We start from the raw sequence: 26,296 nt of genomic DNA, 5'->3' as shown, positions 1-26,296 counted from the left end.
AATACTACATTATGGATATCCCAGTCCTGAAGGTAACTTACAAATTAATAATAGTTACTTCCGCCGAGGTGTTATGTTTTCGATTTGGTTTGTTTGTCAGCAGGATTACTAAAAAAGAACAGGCCTGATTTTCATGAAACTTGGTGTAAGGGTGTAGCATGGGCCAAGGAAGACTCCATACAATTTTGGAGCGGATTGTGTGGTGATTCGGTGGCCTAGGTGAAAGTCTGCACTTTCAGAGTGCCCTTCTAGTTTGTAAATGATATGTTGCTTTGGTTGTGGAAGTAGTGCTGCTTTAGGGCGGCTGTGGGTCCCAGGTAGAGCCGGTCGCCCACCAATGTTCTTGCTGCATCCACGAGGGTTGCGAGTGTCCACACGACCAATGCGACGTCACACCATCAGACGCGACCATTTGTGAGGGGCCCGTGCGGCAGATTTTTAATCTTACTATGCAGACGGGGACGGGCAGAAAAAACAGAGAACTTTGAGGAGCTATGAGAATGTCTGTTTGCCGCAAGGAGAAACTGCACAGAGTATAAAAGATCCAAACGTTTCCTCATCACGATTTCACGTCAGCTCATGTCTGTGCTACCGTCCTTGCAGAAAACATAACTGAGGCTTCAGCAATACAACTACATAGTAAGCTAGTTAGCCAGACATGCTATTGCTTGCATGTTACGTTGGAGCAGATACACATGTATGGTTTTGCTCTTGTGTTTTTGGGTTTGGAAAGGCATAAAAAAATGACCAACTCTTTTGATATTGCTGTGCCTGTTTACTGTTGCTAAGCTATGATTGGAGAATCGCTGTTTGGGCTGTTGGCGAACGGTCAACTGAGGAGAATAGGTAGAGATTTAACAGAGAGACTGTGATCAGTGTTGCCAAATTGACGACGTTGATGTTAGATTTAGCGGCTTTTCAGACCCTCTTAGTATCTTCATTTCTAAAACGTGACTAGCGACAAATTTAGTGACTCATCCCCATCAGGGAAAAAGCGAGAAATGTATTATATTGTAATTCATTCCAATGCATGCTGCTCAGAGTAATCACAGTCCACGGCTCTTCTGCCAACATCACGGGGTCTCTCCCTCTCCTCTTGCGCTGTACACAGTCAGGCAGTCAACTGATAACCACTAAGCTTTATGCAAGTGATGCACGATGACGTCACCAATATGTAAATGACTGTACGGCGTCATCTGGCAACTTTTGGCAACTTTTAGCAACTTTTGGAGCTAGTGCTAGCTACTTTCATTGAAAAAGAGTTGGCATCACTAACTGTGATGAGCCGCATAGTTAAACACACATCGTGACTGTTACACTACGCTCTGTCTTCATATCAGATAGTTAAAGTGTTCCTCTCTCGTGTTAGTGTATTTACCTCGAGCCTCAGCAACCAAACAGTCGCTTATATTATCCAGTAGAACTTTTAAAGAGAGCTGGAGCCTCGACTGAGATACCATCGCTAAGTAGATAATTGCCTCTTCACTTATTACACACTAATTGCAATACTGTCTCGCTTCCTCTCTTCCCGCTCTGCTCTCTTTAGCCTTCCGTCGGCCTAAATTGGCTTCACCTTCCCATCGAATTGGGGTTATTGATCTTAAATATGACCAGAGGGCGGGCATTTGTGCTGCACATTGACGTTAGTAGACATCAATTGATCAGATCAACAGACAACAGGCCATGATACTGTAGGAAGTCCTCAGAGAGCAGATCTGAAGTAATCCGATTACATCCAGAAATTCACCATCTCCTCTTTTATTGTCGTAGAAAGAGAGCTAGTTTGACAAGCCAAGTCATGTCTGGTTAGAAGTCGCCTCGCAGAGGCAGGAGAGGATTCACTGTGGCCTGCTTCCGTGTCGTACTGGATGTAATATCACACATTTCAAAGAGTTTCAGCAGGACTCACGTAACCAGGATGATAACACAGTTTAATAAGACTTTTCAGTAGTTTCCACAGAGGGCCAATCCAACATCGAGAGTTAGATAGTATGATCAAAGAGTTATCAGATCTTGGCTTCCTTGTCACTGTGAATTAAATCTCACTGTCTCCTTAATCTATTACCTCACTGGTTCAGTGGGTAACTTCATAGACACGTGTTAAATTAAGGAATCCATCATTTCGAAACTTGTTAGGCGAGTTTTTTAATCAAGTGTTGAGTCACAAGTCTCATTTCTCATTAGAGAATTTTGTTTTCTGTTAAATCACATTTTTCTTGAATTAAGTGTTTTATTGTCAACTTTAGATCCTTGTTCCTCTTTGTTTCAAGGCACTTGAAGAAAATTCTTGAAATATTTGTCTTAAAAGAATAGTGCTACCTTTTGAGAAAGAGGAACGATGCCACTCTCATATCTGTACAGTAAATATGAAGCTACAGCCAGCAGCTGGTTGGCTTAAGCCATGACAGTATCAGCGGTAAAATCGCTCTGCGCTGGCTGTACCATTGTTTTCCAATGGGCAGAGCGGTGGCACCCGACTAGATGGAAGGGCTACGCTTGGCGTGGCGCACCGCTCAAAATTGCTCAAAGTTCAAATTATTTCAACTTCGACCTCGGCTGCCACTGACCTTTCAAAGCGCAACCAATAAGAACAGCTGCAACTGTTGCCTAGAAACAGTGAGTGGCGTTCCTTGTGCTCTTTGTGGTGACATATACCCGCTGCCTCTGCAAGGCTCTGCGCCCTACCTCGCAGTGAGTGAAGAGCAAATCTCTTATCATGTGAAGGCAGCTTTAGCTTAGCATAAAGACAGGAAGCAGGGGGAACAGCTAGTCTGGCTCTATCCAAAAGTAATAAAATCTGTCTTCCAGCACCTCAAAAGCTCTGTAATAAACACATTATATGGTGTTTGTTTATTCCATACAAAAACCAAAAGTGTAAAAGTCCACTCTTCACCTCGAGGTTGACAGGCAACCAACAGAGACTTCAGGAAGTTGCTGTTCCTGGCCAACAAATGGTTTGGCACATACCCTATATGTAAGCCCACTCTAAAACCACAACTTGTTGTTTTTACTCAGTGGTGCATGAAGTACCTGAAAGCCACACTGCCAGTAAAAGTACAGATATCTAACCAGAAAACCTATTAGAATATTACTTGAGTAAAAGTCTTAAAGTATCTGATATTTTCTGTACTTAAGTAACAAAAGTAATTTTCTGATATTAAATGTACTTAAGTATTGAAAGTACAAGTACAAGTAAATGCTGTTAATAAAAAAGCCATCAAGTCAGAATTTTGAGATTTATGAAGTATATTCCTCTTAACATGCACACTACCTTAAAAACGGAGGCTACATTACACCTAAAGAAAAACAAGGTCTTCACAACTTAAAGGATTTAAAGAACAAAATCCAGATTTTTCTGATTTCCCTTGCATGTAGCATGATCTCACATGCAGCCTGCATGGCCTGGAGCAGAAATTGAAACTTAACTACGGCTTTGAGAGCACTGAGAGCGAATGATCTAACTTCCGAGCTATGACCACTGATTCGCCAAACCTGCTTTCTTGCAATAGTAACGGGTAAAGAAGATGCTTAGAGGAAATGTATCGGCGTAGAAGTCACATTTTATTTAGGAAATGTAGTGGCGTAAAAGTCAAAGCTGACAGAAATATATAAACTCAAGTAAAGTACAGATACTCCCTACAAATATTTAAGTACTGTATTATTATTTTGTTACATTACACCACTGTTTTTACTCTTAACTATTTTTACAAATTAAACAAACAAGATATAATGTGTTAATTAGTGAGCTTTCGAGGAGCTGGTAGGTGGATTTTGTTACCTTTGGACAGAGCCAGGCTAGCTGTTCCCCCCTGTTTCCAGTCTTTGTGCTAAGCTAAGCTAACCGTCTGCTGACTGAAGCCTTTATTATTATATTACATTATATATATATATATATATATATATAATATTATATTTAACAAACAGTCTTGAGAGTGGTATGATCTTTTCATCTAACTCCCAGCAAGAAAGCGAATAAGCATATTTCCCAAAATGTTGCACTATTGTTTAAAGAAACCATAAGACTGAATTTCTATATAGGCAAAATCCCCAATTTCTCTTTTGTCCACCGTTCTCTGGCAAAGTTGTATGTATTTAATATACTTCTTGCATAGCTATATCAGGACCCTCCCTCACCACCCCGCACCCTCCGTCACGCCACCCCGTCCCCCTTTAACAGGATCATCTCTGCTCTGAGGGAGTAATCCCTGATTTCTGACAATACTGGCTTAAAAACCCACAAGATTACCAGGTGGAGACGGATCACATCCCAAATTCCTAAATTACCTCAACCCTGGCTACTATACTGGTCTGATCCGACCTCTGAACTTCAGTGAAAACAAAAGGATGAAAGCACAAGTGACAGATGTTTGAATGACAGATGTTACAGCTGGACAGATGGGTCGGTCAGTCAACAAGATTAAGAGTGTTTAGAGGATTGTCAGGCATTTTTTGAGGAAATCAGTCGGGCCACATGGACAAACATATGGATGATGTTGTATTTTAATCAAAGGATTGAATGCAACATGGTTGTCCATCCACTTGTTTCTGGAATCACTGTCTGTTAAGCTTTTCCAAGTAAAGAAAAGAGCAATAATCCACCATTGAATCATGTACAGGATGTTCAGGGAGAGTTTCAAAGTTATATAAGGGAGATATTAACTGCTCGAGCAAACGATGCAGGTAGCAAATGTCCTTGTGATTTTCATTTTGATGCTTTGAAATGCTCTTTCAGGCTGTCCTATTAGCATCTATTCAGTGTCAAAATGTTTTGACAAAATCACTTTTTCAGGCGTGAACCATGACACTTTGGAGTAGCTGCACACATTTCCGTGTCATTGTACGTGTCACTCATCTGCCTTATTCATAGAGTGACGGTGAGGGTTATGCCGCGACCTCAGCCATGTCTAGTTCAGTGAAAGCTGGGGGAGATCATTACACATCATTACACCTGATGGGCTGTGTTGACAGTGCTTCGAAGGTGACAAATACTGTGAGAAAGCAGCAAACAAGTCAAACATTACCCATCCTCTCCTTTTTTTTTCACTTGATCTAACTTCTAACCTTACATACCCCCATCCTCTATTCCCAGTCTCTCAACATGTAATAACCGACATGCTGGAGGAGATTTACGCACATCTGTAGCGTGAAATCATCATGGGGAAGTATTGTGTGGGTGTGAACTTGGGGTAATTGCAGTTATGACATGGAATAACTGTGCATATTGTTGAGGAGAAAAGATTGAAATACATAAGGTGATGTACATTAAGAGAAGCCTTGACACCCCCAACCCTCATTCCTGTCTTCCGCCTTGTCAAACCTGATAATCCTGACACATGCTAAGGCAACCTAGTAAGATACTGCACCTCATATGGACAGAGGAAATGGGACATTGTGAGACACACAGAGCACTAATCCTCTGCAAAAGACAGCAGGACAGAATTATTGTGCAGAGCTGGAAGACACCGCCACATGCTGTCAACACCATTTTGCGCTGAGCATTTTGACTAGATGAGGGTGAAGGAAGTGACAGAATGTACCGGGGTGATGAAGACGGAGGGGGCTTGGAAGGAAATAAATACTGAGAGCGGGGATGAATTAATGAGTTAATGACGGAGAGAGAGAGAGAGATGAATAGAAAGAGAGAGAGAGAGAGAGAGAGCGCACGATTGACAGACAGCAAGAGAGAGAGAAGAGAAGAGGGGGTGTGAGACAAAGAGTGACAGAGAAGGAGCGAGGAGAGAGGAGGAAATGCAGACGGGCATGTTTCTATGGGCGCTCAGGAAAGATTTGGGATGAGGGAATCTTGCATCATCGCGGCAGGCCAATGAAAAGGCTCGGTTAAAATGTTCAAAGGGAGTGTCCTAGCAACAGCAGAGTAAATACCATCACGGCCACCATTCCATCTTAGACCGAAAAAAAACCTTTATACACACAAACACACACACGCACAAACACAGATTAACACACTCAGAGCACACACACATTAGCTGTTTCAGTGCACCTTGCCGTTTATTCATACAAGTAAATGGGTTACAATCTGCATATTTTGATTAATGTCCGTACAGCGAAACCTATATATTACTTATAGTATGTGAGCATGTTTCCAATGACAGTAATAAATTGTGACAGACATCAGACTTATATTGTATATACATATAGACAAGATGTATGATATTCAGTACTATGTATAATCTTAGATGGTTTTGTACATGTGAATGTGTATGTATGTATATACAGTATGTATGTGAGTGTATATATATATTTATACATGTACAGTATAGACACATTTTTAAGTGTATCAATACACAAATTTCACCATCTGTATTGATACATGTAAATATGTGTATATATATGTATACCGTATGTATGTACGTATACAGTATATACATATGTATGTGTTTATATATATATACATATATATATATATATACAGTATATATGTGTGTGTGTATGTGTGTGTGTATATATATACTTTATATGCACATGGATGAATAAGTGTATGTATAGCTATGTTGTACAAAAACATAGAGGATAAGGTATACCTACATATTTATGTTTATATATACATACTGCATATATTTATATACACATTTTTAAATGTATCAATACACAAATTTCACCATGTGTATTGATACATGTAAATATGTGTATATATGTATGTATATATGTATGTACGCATGTATATGTGTATATATACATATGTATGTATATATATATATATGTGTATATATACATATGTATGTATGTATGTATATATATGTGTATATATACATATGTATGTATGTATGTATATATGTGTGTGTGTGTGTGTGTGTGTGTGTGTGTGTGTGTGTACATCATACATATATGTGTATATACAGTATGTACTGTATATGCACATGGATGAATAAGTGTATGTATAGCTATGTGGTACAAAAAGAGATGATAAGACGTACCTATTGTTTGTGATTAATATTGTAACATAACATACTGACACATACTGAAACATGACCAAATTAGTGTGTGTGTGTGTGTGTGTGTGTGTGTGTGTGCGTGCGTGTGAGTGTGTGTGTCAGTCACGAAAGTCAACATGGCAGTAAATCATCACTTAATCTACTGATACGGATTATAACCAGAGTCAGTAGATTACAGAGGGATAGACAGGGACCAGATCTTTCAATTACACACCTCTCCTGTCTGTTTCTCTCCCCTCCACCCGCCCATACACACTCAAACACCCACGCTACTTCATCCTGCTTTCTCTTTCTAACCTTACTATTCATCTATCTCTCCATCCACAGCATCGCTCTCTCATTCCCCCGCACACACAAAGAAGACCTGCAGAGTCACACGACAGCACCGTACTGTAGGTAGCGTCACTCTTTCTGCTCTCTCTTGCTCCGTCTGACAACCTCATGCCCACCCTTAGTTTCCTCCACCAGAAATTTGTCACATTTGAAAGAACGAAACACTCCTGAAAAGCCTTAGCCCTCATTCATTCATCCCTCCATTCAGTTTTTTCCTCCCTCCCTCCATCCTTCCTTCCCTCCTCCCTGTTTTCCTCTCTAGTCGCATGCACCCACCCCTTCAGATCAGCAGTGCAATCTGGGGCTATTGTTTTTAGCAGGCTGTTTGCAGAGACGTCTTGCACAAGCACAGACACACACAGACCTCTAACACCTTTCTCACTGTACAAAATTGGACGCCTTTTGTAGTGATGCTAACAATTCCTGATATAATGCGTGTGTGGTAATGGAGCTGAAAAGGCGAGTAGGCATGCTTGACATGCAATTTACCCACATTGTTCCCAGAACACTCCAGTGCATCAATGTGATATATGATGCATGTGCTGTGATGGTTCTAGGTCACATATGTCCTGTGACCAAACCATCATCCATCACTGAAAAAAGACACGCACACAAGCGTATGTGGACTCCACATTCTCCTGATGGATTCCTGCTTATACACAGAGGAAGATCTTTTGCTGAGGTGTGTGTGTGCGTAGATGTGTGTGTGTGTGTGTGACTGTGGCAGTGACCGTGCCGCTCTGGCTAAGCACTGCAGTGAAAGAGGACGAGCCCCAGTTGACCAGCCCAACGGGGTTTGGTGTGGTCGGGCCAAATTCAACGCTCCCCCCTCCTACCCGCGGGATCCTGACCCACGCCAGTCCTCCACCTTCTACCCACAGGCACTAGCGCCATCTCTCAGCCCCTCTAAAAACCAAGCACCAGTCAGCCACCAGCCTCCATCTAGAGTCTAACCCACATCCATCCTCCAGCTCCGGCTCAGCCTCCCTCTCCAGCTTACAGCCTCTCCTTTAGGTGCAGGGTGGGACTGTAAAGGCCCCTTCCTACTATCGGGGGCTAAACAGATGGAGTGATGGTGAGAGATAAAATGAAGAAGAAAAACGAAGAGAGTGTTGGCTCAGCTTACCGGCTGGGTGTGCAGGATGAGGAGGATGATGCCTCTGACTCTGCTCTTCCTTCCTTCTTCTCTGGACCGAGGGTGAAACACAGATGGATGCAGGGAACAAAAGAGGAGGACAAAAAGAGACAAAATGCAGACACCAGCCGCTGGTGGCTCGTGAGAGAGAATGAAGCAAGAAGATAAAAAAAGAGGCAAAAAAAGTGCTGCTTTTCTCTTGTCTTCCTCGGAGAGACTCCTTTATCCTTGTGAGCCAGAGGGCTGTGGATTCACCTAAACACTGAGCACACGCACTGCCTCACGCCACACAGCCCTCCCTCTTCCTCTCTCTCTCTCTGCACTAAAGACAGCAGCTGTTGGTCTATGAGAAATAGAACGCCATGTCCCCCCTCCCTCTCCCCTTCTCCTCCCACCACGCTCGCTCACAAAGACCCCCAACACACACACACACATTCAGCATGTCCTCACAACACCCCCTCCCCCTTTGACTACCACTAGCCTGCTGGCAATAAGAGGAAGGGGCACCATGTGTGTGTGTGTGTGGTGCAGAGTTGTATTGTGTTTGACATTGTTTCAGTAGCAGAGTGACTTTTTCTGTCCATACGGTGTGAAAGTGAATCATGGTGAGTAAGGATGTGCAGCAGGGTATTTTTGCAAACTGTGTGGGTGACTTGCCGAGCATCACTTGCTACTGTGCTGCAGAGAAGGGAAGGAAATTCACTTTATTTGTGGTTAGAAGCAGCGCGAGAGTGTGTGAGGGTGTTTATATTTATTGTAAGACAGAACAGCACACACCAAGCATGGGCATATAAATGAGCTGACATTTATGAAAGGTTCACTAGCAGGTGAAGTCACTGCTGTTTGTGTGTGTTTGTGTTACCCCCTTCCTTCTTGGTCCTTACAGTGAAAACTCTTAGGGACCCTTACTTCAGGGTCGCAGCCCGGACGAAAGGGCATGGTTAAATGAGCCATGGCTAAATTGTCACTCTACATGTGTGTGTGTCTAGTGTGTGTGTGTGTGTGTGTGTTTGTGTGTGTGTTTGTGTGTGTGTGATTGTGTGTGTGGGGGACAGAGTGTCTATTGTCTGGTGATCTTAGTACCGGCCACCCGGGGGGACTGGAACAGTGTAAAAGACCTGGTGCCCTTTTAAAAAAAGGTTACGTGAGTATGCATTTTCGGGTACAGTGAGAGGAGTCCAGTTTTTGAACTCTTGCCACTGTGGATGTTATTAATATTTGAACAGGTCGTTGGGTCAAATGAGGACACCTTAAAGATGCAATCAGACTCTGAAGTGCTGAATTAGCTTTGCCTTTAATGCACTTTTATTGAAAACAATGTGAAAAATGACTTAAAAAAGAAAGAAATGCTAATTCAAGGGACACATAGAGTTTGCGTGCGATGAACTGATTTGTCCTGTCAAAAGAAATTTTGTGTGTTGGCCAGTAAAAAAAAAAGAATCAAGCTGCAATGTGGCCTCATGTAGACATGAGGGAGGACTAAAGGGCACAATCAAGATGATTTACTATATAGATAACTAACATACTAGTAGATAATAATAAGGTTACTAGTTGGCTACAGTAGTAAGTGTCCTTCTCACACTTTAAAATGCCCATATCATTAATGTCATATACATTTTTGTGATACATTTTTTGAATTTGTCAATGAATTCAGTTCAGATGTAAGAAAGCCTTACATATGGTGTTGATAAACGGAAACAACGACTGCACTCAGACTCTGTGCTAAACCTAAATGAAAACCAGAGGAAGAGCTTAATGTCTAACAATAAATATGTGTCTTCCTGTTTTTGTGGTCGTGTCTGAGAAGTGGATCTTCTGACTGCTACTTTCACATCGCCAAACATTTTCCGGCATTACTAAACAGACTTCAGATATAGGCAGCCCGTAATCATGTGCAAAAATAACACGTATAGTTTTATTTTTTACCTCTGTGGTAATACATTATTAACTCTGCAGACATGATCTCGTAATACAGATTAGAAAAGTATACAGAATGAATATACTGTATGTCCTGAACCCTGTTATAGTGAGAAAAAAACAAAACATATAGGAAACGCATATTTCAGTTACTGCATATATACATATTTGAGCGTTATAGTCTCCAGGCACACATGCAAAGAAAAACTCCATATACCAGAAAGCACCTGAGTCATCTGTAGTCCATCATAGAGGAAGAGACGCACAGAAACATGGAAGTGGGTGCTGCAGTGGTTGACACCCTCCTGTTATCTCGCAACTGAGCGCCACAAACATGAAAGGGAGATCAAAGACAATGAAGGGAGAGGCAGAATAGAAAGAACAGGGAGCACTTCATTTTGTAGTCATGTGAGAGTGTTTTAGCTTTTTATTTAACACATGCTGGGAGAAGAGTTTCTCTCCACAGGGATGTCAGATGAGGTTGAAGAATGGAGGAGAACCAACGTCAGGCAGTGTTTTCATGAGTCATTGAAGCTCATTGAGTGGGAGGTTATTATAAAAGCTGGTGTGAGACCTCAGTCTCTTATGATCCGTCTCCCCAAATGTGGAATGAGCTTCCCGACTCAGTCAGGGAAACAAATGTTTTGATCCACACAGAAGACAGTAGGTTTGCACCCATCTGTTGAGTGAATAGCTCCTGAGGATATATCTGGAAATTTGAGGCTTCGGCACCACATGAAGCGTGGCATCTGTTGATTTTGGTGCCTTGCTTTGCTTTGCAGGGTGTTTTGACTGTTTGACCCCCACAGTCTCATTGTCTTACCAACACTATCAATGATAAGAGGTGGTAGAAGTATTTAGATCCTTTACTTAGGTAAAAGTACTTATACCACACTGCGAAAATATTCCACTACAAGTAGAAGTCCTGCATTCAAAACCTTACCTAAGTAAAAGTATGCATCATCAGCAAAATGTACTTAAAAAATCAAAAGTAAGAGTAGTGATTGTGCAGTAAAATGTTTGCTGTCAGTGTTTTACTATCATATATGATGTTTCTGGATTAATATTACTGCTGTGTTAATGTGTTACTCCTTTATATGTTGTTGGCTAGTTAAATCTACAGCATTGCATCATTTTCTATAAGATCATCATATGTTTGTAGCGTCGTTGTCCTGTGAGAACCACATATCGCTAAAAAGTCAACTTTTCATGGTGTCAGAAAAACAGTTTTCAGCTTTGTGACGATGCATTTTCCAGCTGAACCAAGAGGGGTTTTAAATAGTTTATTTAACTTAAGATGTAGGAGAAGTTTCTCAAGTCATAAAGGAACACTTCAGCCCTCAGTTTATCACAAACATTCAAAATCAACACATATGGAGATACCTGGTTTTTACTGGACAGGAAGAGGGATGAAAAACTGCAATCTGAAAAGTAACTAAAGCTGTCAGACAAATGTAGGGGAGTAAAATGTACAATATTTACCTCTGAGATGTGGTGGAGTGGAAATATAAAGTTGCTTAAAAAAGAAATACTCAAGTAAAGTACAAGTACCTCAAATTTGTACAGTACTTGAGTTAATGTACTTAGCTACTTTCCACCACTGTCAATGATGCCATTCTAATTTCTTCTTTTGAAACTGACTCCAACATAGACTGAGATCATTTATTTACTCACTGCATCCGAATCTGGAAGGCTTTCAAACAATTAAATTCTCCAGTTTCACAGTTGTAGCAAGCGTCGCCACCCCTAATGACTCAAATATGCACAGGACCAGATGTTCTCTTTGAAACAAGAGAGAGAGCAGTGAGTTTTGCCCATTGTCCGTGAATAAACATCAACTTTGATGTGAGGCCTTGTATTGGCCCCTTCTGACCAACTGAACTCTAGCTAACAGATAAATTGTTCACATCTCACCACACCGTGAAATTCAATTCTGTATACTGTTAAGGGTAGACTCACACTACTCTCTTTCTGTGTTTTGTGTGTGTGTGTGTGCCAGATTGAACAGCAGATACTGCTGAGACACATGATCATCACCTGCTCTGAAAGACGGCGGCTCTGCAGTGAAGGAGACCAAAATGAATAAATAACTGGTATCCAAGGATACTGAGGGAGGATGGTGAGTAAGTCAATTTGCATAAGCTTTTAGGGAAAGTTTGCATCCAGAGAAACCTACTGTATACAGTCCCCTTAGTACATGAATATGAATTAACGATTGCTAAGCCACTCATTAAACTTGGTTAATTGCACAGAAGCTCTTTATCTGATAGTACTCTAAATTCTCCTTTAATGTCATATAAGCTGTGAAATTGAAAGCATATTCACTTTGATTGTCCATATTGATTAGGAGGTGAAAAAGAGGACAAGCTGTCTTTTCAAGACCCAGCCTGCGATAAGTGAAAGTGCATGGAGGTCTTTTTTAACTGAAATATTAATACCCGAGCATTATTGCCAACCACCACCTTGGATTATTTATACAGTGTCTATTATTTTTTTTAGGTCAGTTGTCCCATCCTGCTTGCCGTTGCATGAATGGCAGAGGCCGCCTGTGGTGTGTGAGCCTGTCCTCAGATGAGTTTAGTCTTTATAAAGGCAGGCTTTATGAATTATGAGGAGAAGTAAAGTACACCAGTACCATTAAGGGGAAACATAGTGAAAGAGACACTTGTTGTGAGAAAATCAATTCTGAGGACACTTATTTAAGGGGGATTTTATACAGAAATGTCATATTTTGGCACCTAGGGAAATTAGTAAATTAAACAAATAAAATCATAGGTTTGTCTTGAATTAAGAAGACTTGATTCTCTGTGTAATCAGTTTTAACATTTCAATTCAATTCAAAATATTGTATACATTTCTCAAGGGGCAGTTTAAAAGCGTGCAAACAGAAATACAGAGACAATTCCTTTATACACATAAGAAACAATCTATAAATACAAGTATGACAAATGTATTAGAAAGACAAACACAGGATTAATAGCAACAATATCTGACACAGGTTAAAGTGTAAAAGTCTAATGGCTTCTGGAATAAAACCCAACTTCCTTCTATTAGTGTTACATAAAGGCAGTTTGGATTATAACAGTAGATGGTTTGATGAAACAGGATTTCTTTAAAGGTCCCATATTATACAAAAGTGAGATTTTCATGTTTTTGTTATTATAAAGCAGGCTTAAGTCCTATCTAAATACTGTGAAAGTATCGAAACACTCAATCCAAAGGGAAATACACACAGCCCCGTATTCAGAAACTCTGCATGTAACAAGCTGACAGGATTTCTGCCCATTCGTGATGTCACGAATATACAATATTTAGACCCTTGACACAATTTTAAATGTAAACATTCTAAATGTGTCCCAGTTTATAACTGGTTGCAGTGTGTATGTGAATGTCATCAGCTGACAGGAAGTACACATAGACCCAAGCTGTTGCCTAGCAACGCAATTCTGTTGCAATTCCGTCAAAATGCGCTAAAATGGAGCGTTTCAGGGTGAATACAGGCATATTCAGGCAGACAGTATGAGGAAAATAAAGTGTTTTTTTAACATTACAGCATGTAAACATGTTCTAGTAGAAATACAAAATACAAGTATGGACCTAAAAATGAGCACGATATGGGACCTTTAATAGGTAGGTTTACATTAAATTGAGACTATATAACTTTTACTGAACATCAATAACTGCGGACACAAATGACATTTAAGAAAAAAAAGGTAAATGCCAAAACATATAGTGTAATAGTAGTACAAGAAGAATCATCAAGTCAGTGAACTCTCTCAGTAATATCAGTTATGCAGCAATACCTACCTAATTATTTCTAAAATTAGCCACCATAAGCTACAGTACGGGTCATACCAGACCGAGAAAGGTTGTATCGGCAAAAGCCCTTAAGTGTTTTGAATTGAGGAAGGATGCATTTTATTGCTGTCATTTGTGAGAGGAAGAAAACAGTTTATTCAACACAAATCTTGGGGTTTACTGTGTTATCCTTACTCCATTAAAGGGGAACACTTTTACACATCAAAGTCTGCTTACAGATCTGCTACTGCATACAGTGTGTGGAAACGGTTGTATAAAGCCTTTTATGGTTTCAGCGGGAGCCGTCTGAAGTCTGATAAATTGCCTCATTTGATGTCACTTGAGTCAGCGTCGTTTGGGGCTGAAGAAGTTTGAAAATCAAACAATGTGTGGTAATGGGGTTAGAAAGAAGTGAGCTTACCAGACCTTTGCAGCCCACTTCTCATCTCTGCTTGAGGCTAGCGGCTTGAGGCTACATTAGCCGCTACTAGCACAACACACTAGCATATCCAACTGGACTGTTTATGGTCAAGTTGCATAGTGGGTAATGTAGGTGCCAGGTTATGACAGGCGGCAACCTCCGAGTTTGAAAAGTGAAGCCAATGCAGAAGTGCCTTAAACTTGTATTCTTTCTAACAGCCAGCAGGGGGCGACTCCTCTGGTTGCAAAAAGAAGTCTGATTTTATAGAAGTCTATGAGAAAATGAGTCTTCTTCTCACTTGATTTATTACCTCAGTAAACATTGTAAACATGAGTTTGTGGTCTCAATCGCTAGTTTCAAGTCTTTTCTTCAATACAGCATGATGTTCATTTAGGAAATTATGGTCCCATTTAGAGTCAAATAGACCATAAAGCAGGGTATGCTTTAGGGCGTGGTTATCTTGTGATTGACAGGTCGCTAACACGGCGTTGTCTGGTCTGGGAGTTGTCTGTGTTTTCGTCGTAGAACTTTAACCCTTTCACAGTGTGTTTTCAGTTCATGAAAGTTCATTATAACCTGTTTGGTTAACTAAAAATGTCTTATTCAGCGTTCGGTTGTACTTAGCTCCAACCTCTCCTGTCACTTCTGGTTGCAAAAAACAAGATGGCAACAGCCAAATACCAAGATGGCAATGGCCAAAATGCCGAACTTGAGGCTTCCAACAGTAATCCACAAACCGCTGGGTGACGTCACGGTGACTAAATCCACTTCTTATATACAATCTATGGTCTATGTAGAATAAAAAAGACAATATCTAGAATCTGCTGCATCAATTTTGATCTCTTTTTTTCAAACAGTCCATTGTGAAGTTGACGGAGTTGGGAGTGCAATGCTAAATCTGTACTGTGCTCTTTTAAAGATAATCAGGGTGAACATGCTTAGCAATCTGAACTCAATCATTATTTTGGTTCTCTCAGTCAAAGGGCGTCTTATTCCTCTCATCAAAGGATGGAACATCTGAAGCCTGGACCAGTCACGTTGCACCACAGACGTCCGTGCTGTAGCCCACACTCTCCCTCCATGACTCTCACCAGCTAAATGTTAGACTTCCATATCGATGAGTATGTGGGCAGCTGGTGAGCTGGCATCATGCAGACACTACTCACAGTATCAGAATTGAGAAAATGAGAGCTTTGTAAATGTACATTATCAGTGTGGACCGACACACCACTTTTGACATGGAAGGTGTTGCTGGGAAGTGTTCTGTCACTTAGCAACATTACCTCAACCTGACATACAAGCTTCCCCACTCACAGATACATTCACCTGCCTCTCCTCGCCATCCTCTCTCCAATCTCCATCCTCTCCTCCCTCGCCCCACCTCTTCCTCCCCTATGTCTATTTCTGTCGTCTTATTTGGAGTCATTGATAGAAGTGTGGTAGCTCAACACCCCCAACCACCCCTCCTCTAACCACTCTCCTCCATCCTCCTCCCATCTCACCCCGCTGTTACAGTCACTGTGGTCTCCTTGCCCCAGCAACACCCCCGCTGAGCTCACGCGGTTAGTACAGTCTGCCTGTGCTCTCTCCTTATAAGGGCAAAATGCATTGACAGAGGCAGAGAGAGGGGGGCTGTACCAGCACAGGCAGGCAGGTAGGGGGACAGTGGCTCTAAGCGGAGGAGAGAAAAGATGATGTAGAGGCAGAGGAGCAGAGATTAGGAAATAGTGAACAGGGAGGTGGAGGGATGAAGATGGCCAGGGAGAGAGGGTGATGGGTATTGTGTGATTTCAACTGAGGAGGCCAGAAGCACATATTTTGTGGCATCGATTTTCAGTCTCATGGAGAACATTTCAAGATCTAGTTTTTCTCCCTGATCTTCATTTCATTGCAGGGTAGAAAAACCTACAAAGAAACACAATTAAGACAGGGACTATCCACTAAAACCAATGTTAATTTAATTATATAGGCTGATATTTAGTCTGAATATCAAATATTTGTACATTTCTAATGTGATTTTTGTAAAGACAAAAACAGTGAAACAGTATTTAGACCATAATACACCAAATCTTTCCTCCAAAACCCATAATGATATTATCATAGACTGTATATAAGAAGTGGACATAGTCACCGTGACGTCACCCATTGGTTTGTGGACTGCTGTTTTGAAGCCTTTTGTTCGGGATTTTGGCCGTCGCAATCTTGGTTTTTGGCCGTTGCCATCTTGTTTTATTGCAACCAGAAATGACACAAGAAGGTGGAGCTAAGTACAACCGAACACTGAATAAGACATTTTTAGGCGACCAAAAAGTGCTGAAAACATACTGTGAAAGGGTTAAAGTTGTAGACAAAAACACGGACAACACCCAGACCGGAAAACGCCGTGGAAGCGAGCTGTCAGTGACAAGGTAGCCACGCCCTAAAGCATCCCCGCTTTATGGTCTATTTATCTCTAAATGGGACCATGATTCACTAAATGAACATCGTGCTGTATTGAAGTAGCCTTGAAACTAGCGATTGAGACCATAAACTCATGTTTACAATGTTTATTGAGGTAATACATCAAGTGAGAAGTTGGGTCATTTTCTCATAGACTTCTATACAATCAGACTTCTTTTTGCAACCAGAGGAGTCGCCCCCTGCTGGCTATTAGAAATAATACAAGTTTAAGGCACTTCGGCGTTGGCTTCACTTTTCAGACCCGGAAATTGCCCACTGGATAATATTTCCAACTGCATGATGATACAGTACCATGTCTCCAAAGCTGATCAAAATAGCAAGCACTTTATGTAGCTTGGCTAATGCAGACCACAAATTTTAGTACTTGTTAAATTAACCATTCATAAAATGAGCAATTACGTGAATGTACTCGGGAGGCTTTGGCTCCAGAACTTGCATTCTACATTTTTAGCCTTTTCCTCATTGCTTGTGATTGAATTTTGAAATGCGGAACTGTTTCCAGGTCATGTCAGCAAGTCACAGTATCTGACACAGAAAAATGTATTGGCTTGTTGGCTGGAGGCAGTGCTCAGATATTCCATCTGCATATATACTGACAGTAGCATCAGTGTTGATAACAATGACTGTTGTCAGCATCGTCATTATTGAATCAGCGACATCCTGTTCTTCCTCGTCATGATCATCACAGTGATTATATGGCCTGATCAAATTCACATAAATATAAAATTCATCATGCTTTTGTGGATTGTGATCACGTGTCCCTTTACTGTCAATTTAGGTTCAGCACTGCTTCACTCACCATCAATAAAGTATTGATCAGCTATACAAAATGTAATCAAACAAAAAATTTCTAATAAAAGGTCAATATTGACTTAAAACATTCAATGAATACTCGAAATGACCATTTGTATATCAAATACTTACCATGTGTTACTTTGAGTTCTTAAAGAAAACATTGTTTTTCTTGCATGCCTCCACATTGAACGGAGAATAAAAAACTGAAAAAGTCTTGATGAATTGAAGTAAATGGGGGGCAATTTTTAACAACAGCAAAACTATATCAAAACATGAATTATAGTGCACGAGTTGTATGAGAGTTTGTAAATGGATGCTTTGATATAGTTTTGCTGTTGTTAAACGCAAAGTTTTCTTCAAGAATTCGGGGGTTAGTAATTGATATACAAATGGTCATTTTGAGGGTGAAGTATTCCTTTAAAGGGGTACACCAGCAGTTTAGTGTTTCACTTACATTAAGTTGGGGGACTTGCAAAAGACACATTAAAAAAAGAATGGTGAAAATCAATTGGATTTTGAGTATTGTTCAATCTCCAAATATGATGAGTCCTACACTTGTATTTTCATTTGCCTGGTAAATCTTTCAAACTGTGCATCCCCAGTTTGTAATGCCGTCTTTCTGTTAAAAATGTAAAGTCTCAACTGATGACATCATCAGGGTTATTTTCTGACACTCGTCAAAGCTGCTCCAGAGCCACAGAAGACATTATACAAGTGTTTTCACACTACACTCCCCATGATGAGTAAACGAATCTTCATGTGTAAAATCATGAGTAACCCTTTAATCTCACCATAATAAAATGAAGAGGCATTGCCAGTGGTTACAAAAAGAGAACTGGTGGAGTACAAAAAATGAGGCATAATCACTTAATATAATCACACAATATTAGGAACGTCTTCTGCCTATCAAATTTACTTAAAAGAGTAGTGCACAGATTTAGCATCGCACTCCTATAACATTTTCAAACTCACAATGGACTGTTTTTAAAAAAGGATCGAAATCGATACAGCAGAACCAGAGGCATTGTTTTTTTTATTCCACATAGTCTTCCTCCTTGTAAAAACCAAGCTCTATTACCCACAATGCAACTTGACCTCTGATAGTTCGTTGGAGATTCGGATGTGTTGTGTATGCTAGTAGTGGCTAAGGTAGCCTTGAGCAGAGAGGAAGAGCAGGCACAGAAGTCTGGTAAGCTCACCTCTTCCTAACTCCATAGATAGTTTTCATTTTCAAACTTGTAGTGTTCAGCCCCAACCGACACTGACTCAAGTGGCATCACTTGAGGCAATTTATAGGAGCTACAAAAGGCTTTATACAACTTTTTCACAATAATACTACTACTCCCCAATACCTGTAAATATAGCCTACTTTGATGTGATATATATGATATAATGTAGTCCATTATATGTCAACAGATTAACACACTGTTGGAAAACAGTCATTTTTTAATGTGCATGATCAGCTTCAATTACAAAGTTTAGTGTCTGTCTGAGTGTGGTGTGTGACAGAGAGTGTGTGGGAGGTAAGGAGTCTCGATTTGTTTTGTGCAAGTGTATGTGTGTGCGTGCGTGTGTGTGTTTGTGTGTGCGTGTGTGTGCTGGTCCTGTTGGTTCAGCTGGAGCATTTCTCAGCGTCACACCTCCTGTGCAGCAGGAGGCCCGGTCTGCCTGCGAGGACTGGGCAGGTGCTAATTGGGCCTAAAGCTTCTGAATGGCGGCGCCTGCCATGAATGGAGGTGAATGCATAGAGCGAAGGGGGCCTCATGTGATCCATGTGTGTTTGTTCAGTGTGTGTACCGTACATCAGCGACAGCAGTGCCACAGACACTGCATAAACACATACCTCCTCTCTGTGCGCTGGTATCTGTCTCAGTTAAGTTAAATAGACCCCTCATTTTGTCGCAGATGGAGGCATGACACCCCTTTGGGAATGATGCGGGAAGAGAGATGCAAATCCACTTAGTCACAGGTCCCTAAGTGGAGTAAAAAGGGAGACGCAAGGAGGGAAAGAGAAGGGAATTAAACCAACATAACACCCGGCTGCTAAGTGTGTCAGCATCTACGAAAGGAGGGAGGCGGTGGTTCGTTAATGGCACAGGGTTTGTTTGTGTTTGTTTCGGCATATTATCAGTATGAAACATCTGCTCTAGTTAATCTTTACCAACCTATAGGCAATGCTTAATTTACTCTGAGTAATTCCCCCATGGGGACAAAACTAAAATCTACCCTAAAGCCCTCACACCTGAGGAGATCTTAGAAGAAAATAGATCAGATGAATACATAGGATCTTGATTCAGAAAGAGTTTGGAGATAAGCCTTTTCTCACCATCTCTCCTCTCAGAATATATAACAGCGAACTATCTCCTCACATCTCTCCGTCGTGTTTTTCAATCGTCATTCTCTTAGAAGGAATTAGGGAATGAAAACTGTTGAGAGAGGGATGAGTCTTGATAGCTCCGTGTCGGTTATGTAAAGAGACGGCGATATAACCCAACAGGAGAGATGGAGTTTATGGGATGAGTAAATTCAAGGACATGCAAGAAAGAGGTAACATACAGGATGACTGTATACATGCATATGAACACAAAAGGCTCTCTTTATGTGAAAGTGGCAGTAGTTAATAATATGGTGCAATAAAACACCATATGCTCAGTTTCTAAACTCCAGAAAAGCAGAAAAACATATTTATTTGCCTAGGCTCACTAGCATGGTATTCACCAGCAACAAATTGCTAAAAACATGTTGGTATTTTGTTCTCAGTTTTGTACATCATTGGAAAGAGTAGAAAAAAACTCACTAGCAACAACATCCACATAACCAAAATGCAACACTCTTCAAGCAACATCATTGAGGCTCTGGACATCTACTGAGACTGGGTAGCATTGTTAATATTGAGGCAGACTGAGAAGATTTCTGTAGCTTTTATATTTTTACCCGTTTTTAATGTGTGTACAATATAAATATACACAATATATAAAGTTTACATTCAAATTATTGTTTTTAATACCAAGTGAAAGTACCACATACAGTTTGGTACCTTGTAGTAATAGGGTAAGCCTGCTGGTCCCCTGCCTTTAAGCTGTAATTATTTATAATGTACTGGGCAATTGAAACATAGTACGTGCAGTTTAATTTATTTGTAGGTCTCCTTTAAATGCACATTTATTCCCCTTATTCACTTGACCTTTGTACCTGCTGTGACTCCCAGCAACATTGGTACTATTTGAATTTTTGGTTGAAATGCCAACCACATGTTAACATACTGTATTATAGACTTTTTTCGACATACTATACTATGACTTTTTTCACTTTTTTCGACATACTATACTATGACTTTTTTATGACTTTTTTTTACATACTATACTACGACTTTTTTCACTTTTTTCGACATACTATACTATGACTTTTTTCACTTTTTTCTACATACTATACTATGACTTTTTTTTTCACTTTTTCGACATACTCTAGTATTACTTATTTAGCACTTTTTTCGACATACTATACTATGACTTTTTTCACTTTTTTCTACATACTATACTATGACTTTTTTTTTTCACTTTTTCGACATACTCTAGTATTACTTATTTAGCACTTTTTTCGACATACTATACTATGACTTTTTTATGACTTTTTTCACTTTTTTTTACATACTACACTATGACTTTTTTTTAAACTTTTTTGACAAACTATACTATGACTTTTTTCGACATACTATACTTCGACTTTTTATCACTTTTTATGACATACTATACTATGTAGTTTTTATAATTTTTTTCAACATACTATACTATGACTTTTTTCGACATACTATACTATGACTGTTTTATCACTTTTTACGACATACTATACCATGTAGTTTTATAATTTTTTTCGACATGCTATACTATGACTTTTTTTATCACTTTCTCCACATAGTATACTATGAAGTTTTTATAAAAAATTTTGACATACTATACTATGACCTTTTCACTGTTTTCGACATATTCTACTATGACTGTTTTATCACTTTTTTCGACATACTATACTATGAAGTTTTTTCGACATACTGTACTATGACTTTTTTATCACTTTTTTCCACATACTATACTATGAAGTTTTTATACATTTTTTCAACATACTATGACTTTTTTATAAATTTTTTCAACATACTATACTATTACCTTTTCACTGTTTTCGACATACTATACTATGACTTTTTTCGACATACTATACTATGACTTTTTTTGACATACTACAACTTTTTATCATTTTTTTCGACATACTATTGTCACAGCCCGGCTCTAAAGCTGTGACAAAAACGGCAGACACACGGGTATACTGAATAAATAAAGTGATTTATTAACCAAAAACTATGTGAAAAGTCAAAAGAATGAATGGGAGGAACCTGTAGAGTCAGTAGTGTAGGGAGTGGATGTGTGAAAATGTGCTAAATAGATGTTGTGCTGTAAAACAAAGACAAAGAACCAAAACCATGTAACAAAGGTAAAATGTGCAAGGAGGTCTGCCAGCCCCAGACTGCTGCATGCTCTGGCTTATATGCAGGGAGTACACCGGGCCCAGGTGTGTCCCATGCTGCTGATTAGCCTCATCAAGTCTGCAGCCCTGATGAGAGAAAGCAAACACAGTGCAAGATCCAAACAAAGAGGGGCCGTCACACTATACTATGACTTTTTACAACATGCTATACTATCACTTTTTTTGACATACTATACTATGACGTTTGCGACATACTCTAGTATTACTTATTTATCACTTTTTTCGACACACTGTACTATCACTTTTTTTTCACTTTTTTCGACATTTTTACTTAAATATTGAAATAAAAATCAGAGTATAATATGTAAAAACTGTACTATAGTGTGTCGAAAAAAGCCATAGTATAGTATGTGGAAAAAAAGTGATAAATTCACAATATAGTATGTCGACAATTGTTTTGAAAAGGTCATAATATAGTATGTCAAAAAATGTCATAGTTTTGTATGTCGAAAAACATTTTAAAAAAGTAATATATGTAGAGAACAGTGAAAAAAGAGTCATAAAAAAGTCATCACACGTCAGCTAAAACCACAATATCACTCTATATTTCACCTGCTCGGCAGTAATGTTAGCTGACCAGACAGAGGTCTCTCCATGAATCATTGCTGATCCTAGTGTTGGCTTTTCCTGCTTCAGTCTCGCGACCGGGTGCCGGAGGGAGACACTGGCACCCGGTCAGAGATGATAACGTTTCACGCTGCGGAGCCCCGTCACTTCACAAGACACGGGAAACCTCTGTTGGTCTGGAGGAGCTGCCGCATTTATTTCTGCACAAACGTCCACTGTACATTCACTAGATATTCTCAGAGCTACGAAGTGTTCTGCAGTGTGTAGTGTGCGCGCATGCACGTGAGGTGGAGCGAGCTGAGTGAAGGCAAGCAGGCAGAGGAGCAGAGTACAGCAGAGACTCCGGCCCTGGAGACCAAAGCTACGGTCTCCCCCGCATGCTACGACCGCGGCCAACACTGTTTTGCAAGACGGGCTTCACTAAATATAACTTTGCGGTTTTGGTGCTTCCGTGTAGTTTGTGTTGGAATCTTGTCTGAACAGCGTAGCCACACGCACGCGCGCATGGGACACCGACCCGGATGATTTATACGTGTAAGAAGTTACAAACAGTCCCTTTAAAAAAAGTCATAGTATAGTATGTCGAACAAAATAAAAAAAAAACAGTATAGTATGTTGAAAAAAGTCATAGTATAGCATGTGGGAAAAATAAAAAAATATTCATATTAATTTTTTTTAGTCGTTTTCCCTCTCCTGTGTCTTTTCAGGTGCGGCCCTCCCCCGCTGCGCAGCTGCAGTAACTTGAGGTACGCGGTTGCGCTCAATCAACATTCAGTGCTGCGTGAATAAGAGCCCGGGAGAGAGGAGCAGACGCTGCCAGTGGGCCAGACGGCAGTTGTTAGACTGTGTCCGTGGTGGTTACGTCGGTGTTTGTCGTGTGTGCCGGAGTCGGCAGTGGTTTCCTCTTGGGAATTAAGTGTGTTCATTTTTGTAGTGCTGTGTGGCATTTTCGCAGTTGCGCTTTCTGTAAGGTAGAAAGTAGATTTAAGTTGTTTTTTATACACTTTCCATTTGTTGTTAATAAATTATTACTCATTGTTTGCACACATCCGTTGCCCGTCTCTCTATCCTGGGTTTGAAAGTTATTGTTACTCCCTCCATTCATATGACACACTATGGCATTTTTAATGAAATACTATACCACAATATTTAATGACATTCTATACTATGACATTTTGATGACATGCCATACCATGACGTTTTTATGACATGCTACACCATATGACTACACCATGGCATACTATGACATTATTTATGGCATATTATAACATTTATAGGATTTTTTAAGACATTTTTTGACATACTATGACACATTTATGACATACTATACTATGACTTTCGCAGGGCTGACTTGTAACGCCCCTATGGCGGTATGTGCAAATCAGTTTTTATGACATTATATACACTGTATATGTGATGATCCCGGCTGACTTTGAGACTGACTCAGAGTCAGCCTGTATGAAGCCATTGGCTCCAAATGAGATGTGACGAACAGTTGGATGAGGTGCAGTGACCACAGTTACGCAGTTACTGGGCAAAGGGAAGGGGTTAACACATTGTTTGTGTATATGTGTATGTCTGTATCAGTGCCAATAGGGTGAGCTGCAGGGGGTGGAGGTGGGGGTGGGGTGTCCCAGAAACTGCCCCTCACCCTTCCCCCACATTGGGCATCCACATGGAGAGTGACAGACTAGAAAAGGAGGAGGGAGGAAAGACAGAGAAAGAAGATGGAGGTATGCCAGCATGTCTTCCCCCCCTGGCACCCAGTTGATCCTCACGGCCCGCCTGCTGAACCCTCTTTGTCCAGATTTATTTAAACACTATCAGTTGAAAACAGATCCTGGATTACCAGAGCCTTAAGGGCGTGTGTGTGCATATTCCCTATATAATCTATAAGAAAAACAACTCCACTTTCTCTCTTCACACAAACTGTACTGTACATCCCGCTATGTCTCCATATGTGTCTAGACCATGAGTTTCCCAGTAACCCTTAGTCGTCCAAACCTCTCCTGTCCCCCTGAGGCTGAGCTGATTAACAGTAATAGGGAACAACAATGCATAATAATGTGAATTATAATGGACCAATGGAGGCAGCCTTTGGCCCCGTTGCTCCATATGAGGCCAATGGTACAGTATTGGTGTACATAGGCCCTGCAGGGATGGGCCAGACAAAGACAAAAGCATGCCAGACTGTGGGTTAATGTAAGTGGAAAGGACATGGGAGGCCTGGAGGGGGTGTCTATAGGTCCTCAACATGGTCCACACACATTGAAAGATGAGGAAATGAGTCTATTTTGAACTGTAAATACACTAATGCCTGCGAGTGTACACGTAGAAGTGCAATGAGGTCACTCTATACTGCAGCTTTTCATGTTATTATGCTTACCTAAAAACTTGTTCTGGTTCCTGAAAAACTGATATTTTAGAGATTATGTGTTTTTTTACTCAAGAGTAGCCAAGTGTGGTCAGAGTGTTTTGTTTTTGCAGCAGCTATAGCTCATCTCTCACCTCCTCTCGGCAGCCAGCTGTTGTTCAGTTGTTCTGTTGTTCTTTCTCTCCGGCCAGAGCTCTGGGGCAAGTTACAACCTGGGGGCGGGGGGTTTGACACCAGAGACATACAGTGCAGTGAATTGTCGAGAAGGACCAACAGAACACACACATTGACTGTGAGATTGGAGGTCTTATCCCAAGTAAAGGAGGTGAAGAGGTCAGGCGATTTACTCTGGAGAGGATTCCCTCTGTCTTTGGTCCAAACACACACACATACACACAAAGTGAAATAAACTGAGAGACAGAATTGTCCCCTTTCACCTCATCTATCACTCAACAAATTGGACTCCGAATCCCACGCAGTGTGTGGAGTCTGGTTATAAGGAGCTATAAAAGATGAAGCTGACAGCTAACCGATATTGATGAGACTCATCCACTGATATTTCTCTCACTCCGTCCAACTCCGTCACCCTCGACTTCCTTTGCTCCTCTTTTCTTTGCTGCGCTCATTTCTCTCAGTATTTCTATCATTTTCTCACTGATGGATAACTGCTGAAAACTGGGAGGAAACTAAAGACCCAGCGCAAGACTGAAGGCCGGTATTAATTCATTCAAGACATACCACTGCACTCTTTATTCCTTCCTTACTTATGTCACTTGTTGCAAACTACATCTGCTGCCTACGACACCTGCTCTACTCACCATATCATGTTAAACAAATACTGTTTTTGGTCCGTTGTCATTCCGATCTGCTGCAGCCAAAGACTGGAACGATCTGCAAAAAACACTAAAACTGGACAATTTTATCAACAAGTTCACTTTCAAAAACTCTGTTATGGACATTCTGGCTGATACATGCAGCTGTTTCCCCGACCTAATACTATTCCCTAA

At 40.5% G+C, this 26,296-nt stretch overlaps 1 protein-coding gene and 2 long non-coding RNA genes across 5 annotated transcripts in view; 2 read left to right on the top strand and 1 right to left on the bottom strand.

The window, feature by feature from the left end:
• The window catches only part of fam49al (family with sequence similarity 49 member A, like), a 44,307-nt gene extending 35,653 nt beyond the window's left edge, over positions 1-8,654 (bottom strand). Inside the window, exon 1 of one of the 2 annotated variants that reach the window (XM_037795380.1) lies at positions 8,413-8,654. The gene's annotated coding sequence lies outside the window, so the exon portion shown is untranslated. The remainder of the gene's footprint in view (positions 1-8,412) is intronic. The other variant, XM_037795384.1, reaches the window with a different exon arrangement.
• The window catches only part of LOC119503541, a 34,106-nt gene extending 10,015 nt beyond the window's left edge, over positions 1-24,091 (top strand). The window contains exons 1-3 of one of the 2 annotated variants that reach the window (XR_005210335.1): positions 8,852-9,026; positions 12,338-12,457; positions 23,623-24,090. This is a non-coding gene — a long non-coding RNA (uncharacterized LOC119503541). Of the gene's footprint in view, positions 1-8,851; positions 9,027-12,337; positions 12,458-23,622 lie in introns of those variants that run through there. The other variant, XR_005210336.1, reaches the window with a different exon arrangement.
• Positions 24,092-24,834: 743 nt separating this feature from the next.
• LOC119503063 overlaps positions 24,835-26,296 on the top strand; it is a 24,015-nt gene continuing 22,553 nt past the window's right edge. The window contains exons 1-2 of the long non-coding RNA XR_005210243.1: positions 24,835-24,846; positions 25,385-25,387. This is a non-coding gene — a long non-coding RNA (uncharacterized LOC119503063). The remainder of the gene's footprint in view (positions 24,847-25,384; positions 25,388-26,296) is intronic.

This window comes from Sebastes umbrosus, chromosome 15, assembly GCF_015220745.1.
Source record: "Sebastes umbrosus isolate fSebUmb1 chromosome 15, fSebUmb1.pri, whole genome shotgun sequence".
In the NCBI taxonomy this organism is placed as follows: Eukaryota; Metazoa; Chordata; class Actinopteri; order Perciformes; family Sebastidae; genus Sebastes; species Sebastes umbrosus.
Note: the sequence above shows the minus strand (reverse complement) of the source record. Positions and strands in the feature narration are given on the sequence as shown.